We start from the raw sequence: 15,711 nt of genomic DNA, 5'->3' as shown, positions 1-15,711 counted from the left end.
GTAAATCATAGTACCAACAGTCATACACAGCACAAGCCACGTATAACACATATAAGATAGCAGTAAAGTACAGTCACACAAAAAATATAGACCAAATCCTTGAGTCCATAAATGTTGCAGCAGTTTGCAGTAGCACACAATATATCTTGTCTTCTGCTGAGCCAACACTTGGGGGCAGCACCAACTCCAGTGTGGACGCTGCGTCACACTGATTCCAGCACTCTGGTGGACCGCCTGACTCCGATGCATCCCCCGTGCAGCTACAAGCAAGTGACACCAGGGCTCAAGGCCCAGCACACAATCTGACCTAGGCCACACAGCTATCCCGCTGTCCGCCAATAAACCATTGAATTGGACTTGCAGCATTCCACACCACCAATGTCCAACTGGGTCTGGCGATCACAAGAAAGGTGACTTGCTGTTAGACCTCACACTGCACTCTGACATCTCACGTGGCATCATTTTGCAGCATTTGCGAGGAAAAAAAAACATAAATTAAACAAACAATACACAATTTTTTACAAGGAGGAACACAATTAAAACAAAAAAAATTAAGTGCAAAGTCGTCAAAATGGTCATAGTTGCTAAACTCTATGGTTTACGAACCGTATGTTTAGCAGAAGTACAGCATGCTTCCATGACAGTTGATAAAAATCAGTTCTCCTCTGTCCCACAAGGATTTTTAAAACGATTTTTGAAACCTTTAACTGTCGCCGTCAATATTGAAACTTTGTATGTCACAAGAGCAATAAATTGTTTTCAGCCAGATGCAAATCATGTTGAAGTTCTTAAATAATGAAACTGAACTGAAAACTGAATGGTCTTTCATTGTCATTATTGACAAGGTCAGCATTTACTATCCACTTACTGCAATTTTCAGCCCTTCAGAGTAATGCTTCTCAATGAATTTGTAATGGCATGGCTCTGTGGAAGCTGTAGTTACAGCCACTGGTCACTGAGTGGCACTATACATGCTTCAAAAATGTTCTGTATACTTTGAATCACAAATTTTATACTTGATCATTGAAATCCTTACTATCTAGAATAAAGATTTTCCCAACACGTTGGTTTAAATTTACCTATTACATTGATTTAATTTGAAAGCGGTAGCCTCTTCTGAAAGACTTGTTCTAAATCAACCGAGAGGAAACTGAATTTGTATTTTGTGTTCTAGATATATCTGTAAGTACTCAATTTTCTTGGATTTGCCAGGATCTGAGACCACAAAATGCTTCCACCCTAAAACTGTATAAGGTAACTTTTCACACAGTTGTCTGTTTATCCCCTGATCTTTTGCTGATCATGTTAGTGCAGGGCTGGGGTGTGGCATGTAGTGCTGAGGCCTTTGCAGCTTATTAAGAATTGCAGGGCAACCAAACTTTTATATTTATCTTCTGGCATTTTTCTGTTTGGCTCTACAAAATAAGTTGAGAAAAAAAAATGGTGCTCAGAGTGCCCAAGTGAGAAGAAAAAGAGCACGATTTACTCACCTGCTGTAATGCTTGTATTCTAAACCCAGTTTGTTAATGTAGGTGGGCTGGATCATATTAAATGCAGTTATTGTTGCACTAGTTCCCATTCTTTTGGCCATACCTATTTTTGTTTGTTTTGTAGTTCTTTTGGATTAGTTGAAATGGGGCTGTGCTGTTAGTGACAATTGGGCAAAGTTTGGGATGCATGTGGTGTTTGGGTCTTGTACAAAATCACAATGGTTCACCAGGAACACTATGGCTACCTGTGAACAAGGTACTGCTACTTCAGCAACCTTGCTCTTCTGGACAGCTTCCCCCTGACAAGATACATGGTAAAATCCAGGGTCATTTTGTATATCTTATAAGCAAGGGTAGACAACCATGATGAAATCCACTTCCACTTCACTATCACATCGCTTGATGCATTTTCTATCTCCTGCTCCAGTAGCAGTATGGCTTTGCACACAATAGTTGCACTAAACCAAGCTTCATTATTCTGCTCTCGGTTTACACCATCATTCTCAAAAACTAAAAATGAGTGAGCAAAACTCAGGAAAATGTGGTTCACTTTCCTGATCTCAGAGGCCAATGAAAGCTGTGAAAATAAAGCTGATTAAATTTGCCATTGGCTCCAGTGCATCTCTGCATCTTCATAGTCTTTGGTTGTCTGAGGAAAAGTGTTCAAAAATTGTAACTAAGGACTAGTGATCTCCAGCTAACAGTTTACATTGTATTGCGGACAATTTGCATTAAGCATTTCAGTGTACTATCTGTATAAAATCTTCCATATCTACTTGCAGGATAATCAAATCAATGTCTACATCCTCTTTAAGGTCACCATCCCCAACACCAAAGATCAGATCATATTCAGCTGGCGTTGATAGGCAGGCCACGTGATTGTCAAGAAGACAGAGAAAACTCTTCAGGGTTGCCCTCAAAATCTCTTTCAGCTGGTGATAAACCGTAGTCCAAGTTGCTTAAACCTGCTAAGTAGGACTTTGGATTACTCCAAAGGGAACGTGTGTAACCCCAGATGAGTGGAATGAGCAAAACAATAACAATGAACCTACCCATCTGCCCTGTACAATGCTACCTTATTTAAATGGCATAGATCCCCTCAGTCATATGATAGACAATTAAAATAGTTTAAATAATTTTAAATATTTTTAGAATGCAATCTGCTAGAAATAAATTAAAATCAAAGATTAAAGTAATAAATAAACTCAATAAATAAATAAATTCTCACCATTTTAATTATAGAGTCAGTGATTTCATTCGTATAAAGGTGAGTGGCTAGAAGGGAAGTGCATTGGCTTCTCAGCCCACACACATCTGTGTCCCACAGTGGAGCAGGAGATCAAAAGCATGAGTAGAGAAGTTAGAGTTAGACAGGTTAACACTCAGGGTTTTTAAAAGGAAAATTGAATCTTTGAACACAGTTATCTCAGTTATTTTGTTAGCAGTTTGAAGAGAGAAACATCAATTTTGTTAAGGCATAACTGGCTTTATCTTGTTTAAAAAAAAATGGATTTTGAAAGTTAATTTCATCTCTTTTGCTGTTGAGCTATAAATAATATCAAATGAATGTATCACTGAAATATATAAGCATAGTTTTAGTCATTTTGAGTAAATTGGACAAATGAGATGGCAAACAGAAGTGTGGCGAATAGGCCTGTGGCAAGTTCCCATTTGTTCTGAAAGTGCAAAATTGAAAACTTTTAGCCATTCTGTGAGTTAGGTCATAGGAGAGTCGGGAGAAGAGTAAATGGCAGTGGGAGTGAAAAGACAATAATATATGCGAACATTTTGGCATATGCCTGGAGAGAGTCAGTGGATGGGAAAAATATGTAATTGGGCATAGATAGAAAAAGGGACACTAAAGGCCACAATTGCATTCATAGCCCACCTTAATGAAGCTTAAAAGATAAAAGTCACAAAGCACTTTGCGTTCAGTGAGGTACACTTGAAGTGCAGCTGTGTAATATAAGGAAACCTGACAATCATTTTGCAAGCTTTCAAGTGCAGCTATGTAATATTAGCCAAGTATTCTATTTTCAATGATTAATGGAGTGCTCAATATCAGCCAGAATTCCAGAGAGCATTTGCATTCTCTTTGAAGTATGCTGTTGAAGGTATTTGTCCATCTTGTGAGCAAATGAGACCTTAGTTTAATTTCTCATCCAGAACATGACACCTCTGACAGTGTAACTGTCCCTCAATAGTCTTTTAAAACACTCAGTTTGAAATTTTCTGTTCAAGCATGAGACTTGAATCATGACTTTCTGAGACAAGAAATGAATCTAATTGAGTCACAGCTGACTGCTTCAGCCACCAACAGCTGTAGTTTGGAATTATTGATGGCTGCTGTGATTCTGCTCTTTGTAAAGCAAATGTGATGGATTCAGAAAGGGAAAGAGAAAAGCAAAGGGCAGTGCCGAAACATAAAATTCGACAGAGAAAGTATTTACTCCATGAATTAGCTTTTATTAAATGTTTCATTTCCTCTCCAAATTTTTCATGTCACTTTAATCTTTTGGCCCCATCTTTTCACATTTCAAATTGTTAAGGATTATGGCATTGCATTGTAATCCTGCTACCACTGATGTTGCTAGAGTACCTAATTTATGCCACCCAGCTCCTGAAAATGCACTACAGGCCCTCTCCAGTGCTTCATCTGCTTCTGTCTATTTCTGAAATTGTTTTGTTATTTAACCACAAGAGGTATCAGTTTATTATAGTTGTAGAAAGCATAATGTTTGGTTTTTAAAATAGAAACTAAATTATCTTGAGAAAAGAGGGTAGCAAGATGTGGGTGAAATGGAGCAGAGTGATGAGGACCTCTGGCATCTTCCCATTTGTTCTGGGAGGAACAGAGGGATATACTTCTGTATATCCTGCTCCAGTTATTCTTTGTCTTGTAACCTATTTCACAAAAAAGATCTGACTGTACTTCCTTATTCTTACCAGTGCCACAGGAGACCACCTTGCTTTTTATTTGGAATTGTGGTGTGCAGAACATGTTGTATTGAAAAGCACTTCTAAATAATTCAGGCTATGAAACCTAATTGCTTAATAAACTCTGCCCGCCAAACCGCCATTTATTAGGAAAAACATACTAAGGAGTTTGTTGTTCCTTTCCACACCTTGTGATGCATCAGGCAGCAACCGTGCAGTTTCGTTAGCATTTTTTTGTCTGTTTTTTATGAGGCTGAGTTGCTCAATCCCGTAAGGATGGAAAGTGTGCAAGAAGGCGGCTGGATTCTAACCTGGGACCATTCGCCTCAACGTCTGATGGGGATGCCACGACACAACAAGCTGGCATTTTAAGAGTTTAAATTGGATTTATAAAACCTTTACTTTTGTTTTTTTTTTGCATTATCTGCAACCAAATGTACTCTTCCTTTAAACTCCTTTTCAATTTTACTGTTGAGTTGTCTTTTCCTTGCACCTGCAGAGATTTTCATGCAAAGTATCAAAATGCATCTGATGTCAACTAGTACAGGAATGGATGAGGTCCTTAACCATATGAAATCACAAGTTTCTTCTATACCGTACCTGATCCAGTGGTTAACTAGCCTTACATTGTAGAGCCATCCAGTAATGATCTGGTATATTTGGTGCGTCAGTGTGTGTTGGTATGTTACTTAATATGGGAAGCGATAGAAACTCATAACTGGCCCCAGTTGTGTCATAAAACTTAGAAAGATAGAAAACCTACAGCACAATACAGGCCCTTCAGCCCACAAAGTTGTGCTGAACATGTCCCTACCTTAGAAATTGCTAGGCTTACCAATAGCCCTCTATTTTACTAAGATCCATGTACCTATCTAAAAGCCTCTCAAAAGACCCTATCGTATCCGCCTGTACCACCGTTGCCGGCAGCCTATTCCACACACTCACCACTCTCTCTGTAAAAAAAAACTTACCCCTGACATCTCCTCTGTACCTACTCCCCAGCACCTTAAACCTGTGTCCTCTTGTGGAAACTATTTCAGCCCTGGGAAAAAGCTTTTGACTATCCACACGATCAATGTCTCTCATCATATTGTATACCTCTATCAGGTCATCTGTCATCCTCCTTTGCACCAAGGAGAAAAGGCTGAGTTCACTCAACCTATTTTCATAAGGCATGCTCCCCAATCCAGGAAATATCCTTGTAAATCTCCTCTGCACCCTTTCTATGGCTTCCATCTCCTTCCTGTAGTGAGGCGACCAGAACTGAGCACAGTACTCCAAGTGGGGTCTGACCAGGGTCCTATATAGCTGCAACATTACCTCTCCGCTCCTAAATTCAATTCCACGATTGATGAAGGCCAATGCACCGTACACCTTCTTAACCACAGAGTCAACCTGCGCAGCATCCATCAGCATCCACTGCACTTGACAGCAGTTGGGAATGGAACCACTGATGTAATTTTTTTTGTGTGTGGAACCATTTATGGGTCAGATAAGCTAATTCAGTTTGGACTAAGGAATCTAATCTGGCAATTTCTATTCCATGGTGTGAGCTACTTAAATCAACATTCAGGGATGAAAATACTTGTCCATCAAAGGTTGCCATTCTATCAAGGGCACCTCATAGCTCAACTGCTTATCCATCGTGTGTTATCACTAGAGTGAAATAGAAGAAGATTCTGGGGAGTGAGGGACAGGAAATGTGTTTTTCTATTTTACAAATTGTAATTATCCCATGCAAAATACTTGATGTTTTCTAGAATTTGTTGCACTTCACTGAGCTAAAGTTAGAAGTAAATTTCACAATTGCAGTTTAAAGCAATGGGTGGTCATTTGGAGAGTTCTTTATACCCCTAGAATTCATTATATTTCAGATCATTAATGGATAGGCTGCCAAACAACTGATATTTCCATATTCACTTTGTAGCTTGGATTAAAAACAGAAAATGGATCTCATAGTGAAAAAGTTAATACTTCAGCTCAATAATCTTTCATAAGAATTAAGTAAATTAAATTTTAAGATGCAGAGCAAGTGTGAAGAGGAAGAAAGGATCAACGTATGTTTGATTCGGAGAATCCCAATCAGTTTTCCTTTGTTGTTTGTAATTTGGTTGAATTTTGTTGGTTGACCATTCCCAATTAATACTTATCAAATGGAACGTGAGAAGTAGGAGCATTTGGCCTTCAATCCTGCTCTGCCTTTTATCAAGATCATGGCTTTTATACTACCTTCTGCATTATCTTGATGAGCTATCCTTGATTCCCCTAATGTCCTGAAATCTATTGTTTTAAATGAGCTCAGTCTCCACAGCTCATCAGGTCTGTGAAATCCAAAGAATGGCCACATTCTTAGTGAAGAGATTTTTCAGATCTAATGGCCCACCATTTACCCTGAAGATTGTGACCTCTAGTTCTAGACTCTTCACTCTGTAAGTAATCTGCCCTGTGTCCTAGTTGAGCCCTGTAAGAATTTTAAGTTTTAATTGGATTATTTTTGTCAACTGGAGCATACAAAATACATAATCATCTTTCAATTGGAAATGTACGTTTATGAGTTTCACAATGAAGTTGTGTTCAGCGTGATAATTGGATATACAAGTTCTTGATTACTTTCATTGTGAATGTTTTTTGTACTTAGTACTTGCAATGCTTTTATGTGATGCTTGAAGCAGTCTTGATTTTAATATACTTTAAAGTCTGTCATTGTAAAAATGAAACATTGTTGCAACAGGGATAAAATGTATGTTACTGTAAATCAACATTATCCAGAGCAAAGAAAACCTGTGACTCCTGTCAGAAAGAGTCAACTTCTTTTTAGCTTTATGTTTACTTGTAGTGCTGATTTTGCAGTGTGCCCCAAAGTTGTTGGGTTTTATTGTACACTTTTTATCATTTGAAGTAAAATAAATTTGATTTAATCTTTTTAACCAATCTATTGCTAAGTTAGATTCACAGTAATTAATTAATTATGTTCCCAGTAATGTGTTTGACCAGTACAGGTAGTAAAATTGTGAGTAGCGCAATTGCTACAATACATGTGACTAGTCTTAACATTTTACAAATAAGGAATAAGAAAATGGAGCCCAGTTAGGAAAGGAGGAAATGAGGACTAAACTCAACATTTGATATGAGATTGAGCTGGTAATAAACCCAGCATTGATGACCCAAGAGTACAAACTGAGACATGTAATGGTCTTGCCAGCAACTATATGACATAGGGATGAGAAATACATTTTAAAATGAAGTGAATGTAATGTGAGGGGCAGTGTAAGAGAGGAAATATATTAGAGCTTGGTTATAAGATGACAAGAATTGTAAATGTGATTCCTTCAGAACCCAGGCTGTAGTGCAGGTTTGTGATATTATGCACTAAAAATGTTGGTGTCATATTGGATGAAATGGAAGTAATGGAGGTTGGGGGAAGGTCTTGGAGAGGATGCCGTTATGATGAGTTTGGAAGTCATTAAGCTTATGGATTTTTCAATTATCACAAATAAAACTAGAGAATATTGAGAAGGTTACCAATATTGACAGTAAGTAGTGTGAGCTTTAAAATGTCAGTATTTTGTCTTCCAGGATTGTATCTCTGTTGGTTGAGTCTGCAAGTAGGAAAGGGGGAGAATCAATGGCAAAGAAATATGGTTTACCATTGATTGTTGCATCCAAGCAATTTCTTCAGTTTGAACTGAAAATTGTTGTAATTCAGTCAACCATTCAGCCAGACAGCTTGACAGCACCAAGATGGTCAAAGGGCTGAAAGCAGTAATGGATATTATTAATTTATGTGGAAGTAAGATCATACTTGTCAATGGTATTATTAAGAAAGGTAGAGAGACTAAGAAATCATCTGGTGATGATGATGGTGTATGACTTTGGTAGCTGATGCTGGTCCGTGTGTTAAAAATAGGGAAGCTGTTATTGGAAATGTGCTAGCTGCATATTCGTGTAAGAGTAAGGAGAAGGATGGTGTGATTAACCATAAATTAACGAGGAATAATTCAGTGAAGTCATGTAGGATGCCATTCATAATTCATTGTCTCAATCTAATTTTAAGATTACCAATTTAAGTCAATACTTGAAATAACTGAAATTAAACTAGAAGTCAATAGCATTATCAAGGGCATTAGTGAAGAAACCAATATTAAAAATGGAACTTTGTTTTGAGAGAATTATAGGCTAAAAGGTGATTTTTGTTTTTCATGATGGTTTAATGCCCAAATCACTAAACAACAGAGGGTGATGGCTAATACATTGTGCAGATTTTATCATTCGTAACAACTTTTGGAGGCAAATTCATTCAGTCACTGTGACATTGATGAATTAAGCAAAGTAAGCTGCAGAAGATTGGATAACATGTAAATCGTGCTTTTAGTCTTGAATTGGCTATCAAATATTTTTTCCTCCAATTGGATTTGCAAAACAATTTTTTCTTCAATGGCTTTTCTTCCCAAGGAGTAAATTGGAGTTCAACATTTAGGCAATACGTTACTAATCTAGACTGACAGCAGCTCTTTAGATCTGGGTTCCTATCGTCATCCGTAGCTCTTTTGGGAACCAGGGCATTTGCAGGAAGTATCACCAGGCCTTGGTGAGACCGCACCTAGAATATTGTGTGCAGTTTTGGTCCCCTAATCTGAGGAAAGACATTCTTGCCATAGAGGGAGTACAGAGAAGGTTCACCAGATTGATTCCTGGGATGGCAGGACTTTCATATGAAGAAAGACTGGATCGACTAGGCTTATACTCACTGGAATTTAGAAGATTGAGGGGGGATCTTATTGAAACGTATAAAATTCTAAAGGAATTGGACAGGCTAGATGCAGGAAGATTGTTTCCGATGTTGGGGAAGTCCAGAACGAGGGGTCACAGTTTAAGGATAAAGGGGAAGCCTTTTAGGACCGAGATGAGGAAAAACTTCTTCACACAGAGAGTGGTGAATCTGTGGATTTCTCTGCCACAGGAAACAGTTGAGGCCGGTTCATTGGCTATATTTAAGAGGAAGTTAGATATGGCCCTTGTGGCTAAAGGGATTAGGGGGTATGGAGAGAAAGCAGGTACAGGGTTCTGAGTTGGATGATCAGCCATGACCATACTGAATGACGGTGTAGGCTCGAAGGGCCGAATGGCCTACTCTTGCATCTATTTTCTATGTTTCTATCAGCAAGGAAGGGCACAACAGTTGTTCCTGGTTCCTCATGAAATAACTATGCATCATGATTTCCAGCTTTTTTCATTCACGTGTCACTCAACAAATAAAAATGATGTACACTTCCCATTTACTCTGACAATATTCATCTAGCCTCACTAACTCAGCTTTCAGATCCTTGTCTGTCCCTAAATTGTCAGGTATTTTGTTCCCTATCTGGGAATGCATGGCAAGAGTTTTCTCCAGCTAGATGTTTAGAAGATTGACACCATTAATTTTTGGTCCCTGTGCCAAATTCCGCTTTTTAATCTGGAAACTCTCAGATTGAGATGGTATTTGCAATATTTGATGCATATTTCACAACATATTTTCAACCAGGATATGGATTTAAGATGATGCTACTGAAGCCGAGCAACAGCTTACTGGTAGTCAAAAGGCAAGAGATTCGACGATAAACATCATTAATAACACCTCTTCTGAAGTAAATTGTGGTAAATTATCACCGCAAACAATGAAGAGGCAAGCAAAGGCGAAGCGGATTGGAGGGATGAGCCATGCTGCTGCCTTGCAAAGTCAAAAGCATAATGTGTTCGAAACAGGGTTGCAGGTAGAGTTGGAGTGAGCGATTCGGAGAGGAAGAGTTTCGAAGCCAGTCCTTCTATCCTGGGTGCAAGGTTGGATCGCTCTAAGTGCCAAGCTGATTCGGAGAGATCAAGAACAGCTTCAGTTTGGATGGTGGGGTCTAAGCCCAGAGCGTATCACTGCAGTGGGGCCGGCTCCTAATACAAAGCACAATCTGCTGTTTGAACAATATAAACGGATAGACTGGAAAGGCAGGGTGTTAGAACTGGGTGTGAAGTTTGGACCGATTTCACTTGCTCTCCCTTGATGTTCGCTCCTCTCTTCACAGCGTTGAGGCTGCCCAGGCTGCTGTGCTTCATTTCTGCAAGCTTCATGCCGATTAGCTCGGCTAATATGATGAACTAAGACTGAGGATTTGGGCCTACTCCTGGCTGCTCCGGAGTTAGCGATTTAAGGACTCAGTTTGGTTCGGAATGCTGTTTCTTCTATTGTTTGCATGATTTGTGCTTTTTTTCTATCTCTCTGTGCATTGGGTGTTCTTTATTTTTTTAAATTGGGTTCTTTTGGGTTTCTTGCTTTGTGGATGTCTGTAAGCAGACAAATCCCACGGTTACATAATTTATACATACTTTGAATATTTGCCCACAGCACTGGCTTTAAAGTGTAATGCTGTCCATTTCCAAGATTGCCTGTTTATATCTTTGTTGTACCTTTTGTTGAAACCCTTATCCATGCCTTTCGTTACCTCAAAACTTAACTGTTCTAGTGTGCTCCTTGTGCAGACCTTTCTAAGATGGTTTATTAAAACTAGCTAACTGGTTGCATCAAGGCCTGGTATGGAAACATCATTGCCAAGAATGGGAAAAGCTCACAAAAGTGGTGGATATAGCCCAGTCCATCCCAAGAAAAGACTCCCCACCATTAAGCACATCTACAAAGAACACTGCCACAAGAAAGTAGTGTTTGTCATTAAGGATTCCCACCATCAAGGTCATGTTCTATTCTTGCTACTCTTCAACCATTCAGGTTTCTGAACCAGTATGGATAACCTCACTCACCACAACACTAAAGTGATCGCTGAACACAATGTATAGACTCTCTTTCAAGGACTGTCTAACTCTGGTTCTTGATATTATTTATTTATTCATGCTTGTGCGGTTTGTCTACTTTTGCACATTGGTTGCTTGTCAGTCTTGTGTATAGTTTTTCATTGATTTTATTGTATTTCCTTGTCTGCTATAAATATCTGCAAGAAAGTGAATTTCAGGGTAGTATATGGTGACATATACATACTTTAATAATAAATTTACTTTGAAATTTGTGGTCATTTAAGCTGATATCCTAAAATACTACCATTCTTTTGAGCCCGTCACCAGCTTGATTCCCTGTATTAAATCTCATGTAAGTAGCAAATTGATTTTGAAATGCTCACAAACATTCTCAGATTCTTCCAGGTTGTGATTCTCTTTGTCTGTGATCTCTTTTCACTTATGTAATCTTTAAACCTTCATTTCTGGCAAACTGATTATCCCTCAATATATTATATTATGAATATATATATAATGACTATATTATATTCATGTATCACTCTTCCATTATCGGCCATGTTTTCCACTGTAAGGACCTTGGCTTTGGAATCTCCTTGCTAAGTCTTTCCACCTGGCTGTTTAATAATTCTCCTGTGAAGAACCATAGAGTAATTTGCTATTATATTCATGTATAAATGCATGTTGTTTCATACATTGTATGTTCATAAATCAAAGCACACGAAAACATAGACTCTTCAAAGATGTAAAAGAATTGTGGATGTGTGGATCAGCTTTGAATATCAGTGGGCTTTTTTTCTGTAAAAACATATTCTGGAAATTACCTGTGCCGCCTTATCCAGAAAAATGTTGGGACTAAGATCTGTACAAAATCTGTACCGGCAACGGTGGTAGGGTCTTTTAAGAGACTCCTGGATAGGTACATAGAGCTTAAAAAAAAGGGCTATGGTTAACTCCACGTAACTTCTAAAGTAAATACATGTTTGGCACACCATTGTGGACCGAAGGGCCTGTATTGTGCTGTAGGTTTTCATTGTTTCTAAAATGGAATTTGAAATACAGTTTTCAATCCTTGCAAAGAACATTTGAGAAAAATTTTTTTTGCTAGAATTAGTTCAGTTTTTCTTAAGCACGTCATCACAGGAAGGTAGGAATGCTCATTTATCTACTTGCAAGTAATGTCAGTTCAGACATAATGTTCCTAAGAAGCAGTTGGCAACACCTTGCAGTTTAGGTGTTATTCTATTTAATTTGCTCAGTTGGATACTTTGGTTCCAGATATACAAGCTAAGAAAATGTGCCATTCTTCACAATTGCCAGTTGCATCTTCCAGATAATTGATGAGGTGTTTGACTGTTGCAACATGAGCATGAAGGAGAGGGTCATTTCTTTATATTTAAGTAATTTTTCCAGTAGATTTTGGTTGTTCGCCCAAGGACTCAGTTTTGATTGTGCAAAGTTATGTGTAGCATTTTGCAGAAAGGAGTAACTGGATCATTCTGTTGTGGGTTGCTTTTGGTCTTTTAAGGAAGTGTTATTTCGCTGTTTATCAAATAAATGAGTGGACTTGTTTTAATTATCTCAAAGGCTAACGAAGGCCATGTTTGACTGCTTCATGCAATCTGCTATTAATTTATCTTCAATAAAAATACCAATGTAATATAATATAGAAGGCTATACTGTTCATTCAGGTGATGTTCAAAGTCCTTTCATGGGAATGGTTCTAATGTTATTTACTCTGAATTCTACTGACCAACCAATTTTCATCATTTTCTTTCTAATGTGCTAGATCTCCATTCTACACATAGTTAGGCAGCATACGAAAAGACCCTTCAGCCCATATCCTTTGATATCCATGTATGAATCCAAATATCTTTTATACATGGGAATTGAACCTATTTCTTCCATCTTCCAGCTTATTCCATATACCCACCAGTCACTGTGTGCTGGAATATGTTGTCCCTCAAGTCTCTCTTTAAATTTTTCACCTTAAATCTATATCCTCGAGTTTTAGGCTAACCTTACCCTGGGGGAAAGACTGAGACTATCCACCTTATCTGTGTCACTCGTGATGGGGGTAGGGGTTTGGAATCTCAGCCTCTCCAGTTCTTCCTTGTAACTTAACCTTTTTAGTCCCAGTAACATCCTTGTGAAGCTTTTCTGCACCCTTTCCATCTTGGTAACATCCTTCCTATTGCAGGGTGATCAGAACTGAGCATAAAGCTCTGATTGTGATTTTAGAAATGAACTTGTACTGTGTTCTAACTCTTGTACTTGATACCTTGGCCAGTGAAGGCATGTGTGCCAGATGGCACCTTCACCACCTTGTCTACTTGTGTTGCCACTTTCAAAGGATTATATATCTATACTCGTAGGCCTCTTTGTTCTACAGCACTCTCTAGGGCCTAGCATTTAATATGCAAGTATTGGCCTTGTTTCATGGTCAAAAATGTAACACCTTGCACTTAAATTTGAGTTAAATTCATCTGTTGTTCCTTGACCTATTTCCTCAGTTCATCTAGATCAATAGCTCCCAAACTTGTTGGGATTACTACACCCTTGGCTCCCAGACTAATTTCCCAGCGCTGCCTCATCTGTTCCAGCCATTATAGAAAAACTATAAAGAATTTTGATTTGCAATGCATGGTGAAAGAAAATAGGTACTGTAAATCCAAAGCAGTGACAAATAATTGCAAACATATTAAAATCTATTTAAAGCTACAAATAAAATTATTTCTTCATTTAATTAGTTTTTTAAAAAATTGATCAACGATTTTATAGCATACATTATTAGTTCAACTGTTCATTACTTCATTGCTTGTTGATCTTTCAATGAGACGGATGGGCTTGGTGCACCGATTCAGCTTCTCAACATCAGGCTGAATGTCACTCAAAGTCTCAGATCCCCACATTCAGTAATTTGCAACCTTTTTCAGAATCAGTTTTCATTTCACTGTCATGTGCCGTGAAATTTGTTCTGTGGCAGTGGTATATTGCAATACGTAATAAAGACACTATAAATTACAGTAAGAAATGTATTTTTAAAAGTAGTTCAAAAAGAGCAAAACTAATGGAGGTAGTGTCCATGGGTCATTGCCCATTTAGAAATCTGATGGTGGAGGGGAAGAAGCTGTTCCTGAAACACTGTGTGCATCTTCAGGCTCTTGCACCACCTCCTTGATGGTAGCAGTGAGAAAAGGGCATGTCCTGGGTAATGGTGATCTTTAATGATGGATGATTATCACATCACCTTTTGAAGATTTCCTCAATGCTGGAGAATCTAGTGCCTGTGATGCAGCTGGCTGAGTTTGCAACTTTCTGCAGCTTTTTTCAATCCTGTGCAATTGTCCGTCCATACCAGACGGTGATACAACCAGTTAGAATGCTCTGAAAGATACATCTGTAGAAAATTGTGTCTTTAGTGTCATAGCAATACTCCCCAAACTCCTATTGAAATATAGCCACTGCTGCACCTTTTTTGTAGTTGCATTGATATGTTGGTGCCAGAATCTTGAGAGAAGTTGACACCCATGAATATGAACCTTTCCCTGCTGATCTCACGATGAGGACTGGTGTGTGTGCCCTTGACTTGCCCTTCCTGAAGTCTACAATCAATTCCTTGGTCTTACTAAAGTTCAGCGCAAGATTGTTGTTACACCACTCAACCAGCTGATGTATCTCACTCCTGTACGCCTCATCACCATCTGCAATCTGCCAATAGTAGTTAACCAATTGGATCCATCAAAGTTGCTTCGCCTTTACTCACCTCTTCTTGCGGTGAAGTAAACCACAGTTTACTTCAGAAAAGGTGTTACTAATAATATTTTTGTTGAATTTCTTTCTTTTCGAACTGCCAGTAAGCTGTTGCTCGCCTTCAGTAGCATCATAATAAACCAAGACTGCTTCTTACAAATGAAGACACATTACCCACCCTGCAGACTTACAGCACCTCACTTGTTGTTAAAGATGACAAATATCTCTTTCAGGGCTCCAACCATTTTCTCCATACCTTTCTGCAATGAGGCCACTGGAATTAATCCATCTTCATATGCCTTAAGACTGCCAGCAGCTCCTCTTTTGTAATGTGGATATGTTTCAATATAATTCATCATCAAATTTAATTCAGGCTATTAGGGAGCTGTTTCGATATTTGTCAGTCAAAGAGGACATGAAGCAATAGGAAAGCTTAGTAAAGTATTTGCTTCCTTGGTTGTCATAGCTGGCTTGGTTTTTGCAGTTTTCTACAATGGATTTCTACAAACTTGCACTTCTGTTGACTTATTGTAGCTTTGTCAACAAAATATATTGTTTTGTTGTGTCGTGTGTGTTTGTACTTCGAAATCCCTCAGCGCTTCCAAAACTCTGCTCCAATTATGCATTATGTTTTTTTAATCTAAAGTGCATCTTCTCAACCTACTGCATTTGGTATTGCTTGCAACTTTTTAGATCATTTTCCTCATTTATTCTCTATATGGATTCTCATATTTGATGTTGGGATTGACTTGGTTCT

At 38.4% G+C, this 15,711-nt stretch overlaps 1 protein-coding gene across 1 annotated transcript in view; it reads left to right on the top strand.

The window, feature by feature from the left end:
* ttc1 (tetratricopeptide repeat domain 1) overlaps positions 1-15,711 on the top strand; it is a 48,882-nt gene that overhangs the window by 22,093 nt on the left and 11,078 nt on the right. The gene's annotated exons all lie outside the window — the stretch shown is intronic.

The sequence above is a fragment of the Hemitrygon akajei genome, chromosome 15 (genome assembly GCF_048418815.1).
Source record: "Hemitrygon akajei chromosome 15, sHemAka1.3, whole genome shotgun sequence".
Classification (NCBI taxonomy): Eukaryota; Metazoa; Chordata; class Chondrichthyes; order Myliobatiformes; family Dasyatidae; genus Hemitrygon; species Hemitrygon akajei.
The sequence above is the reverse complement of the archived record's forward strand: the minus strand, read 5'-3'. Positions and strand labels throughout refer to the sequence as shown.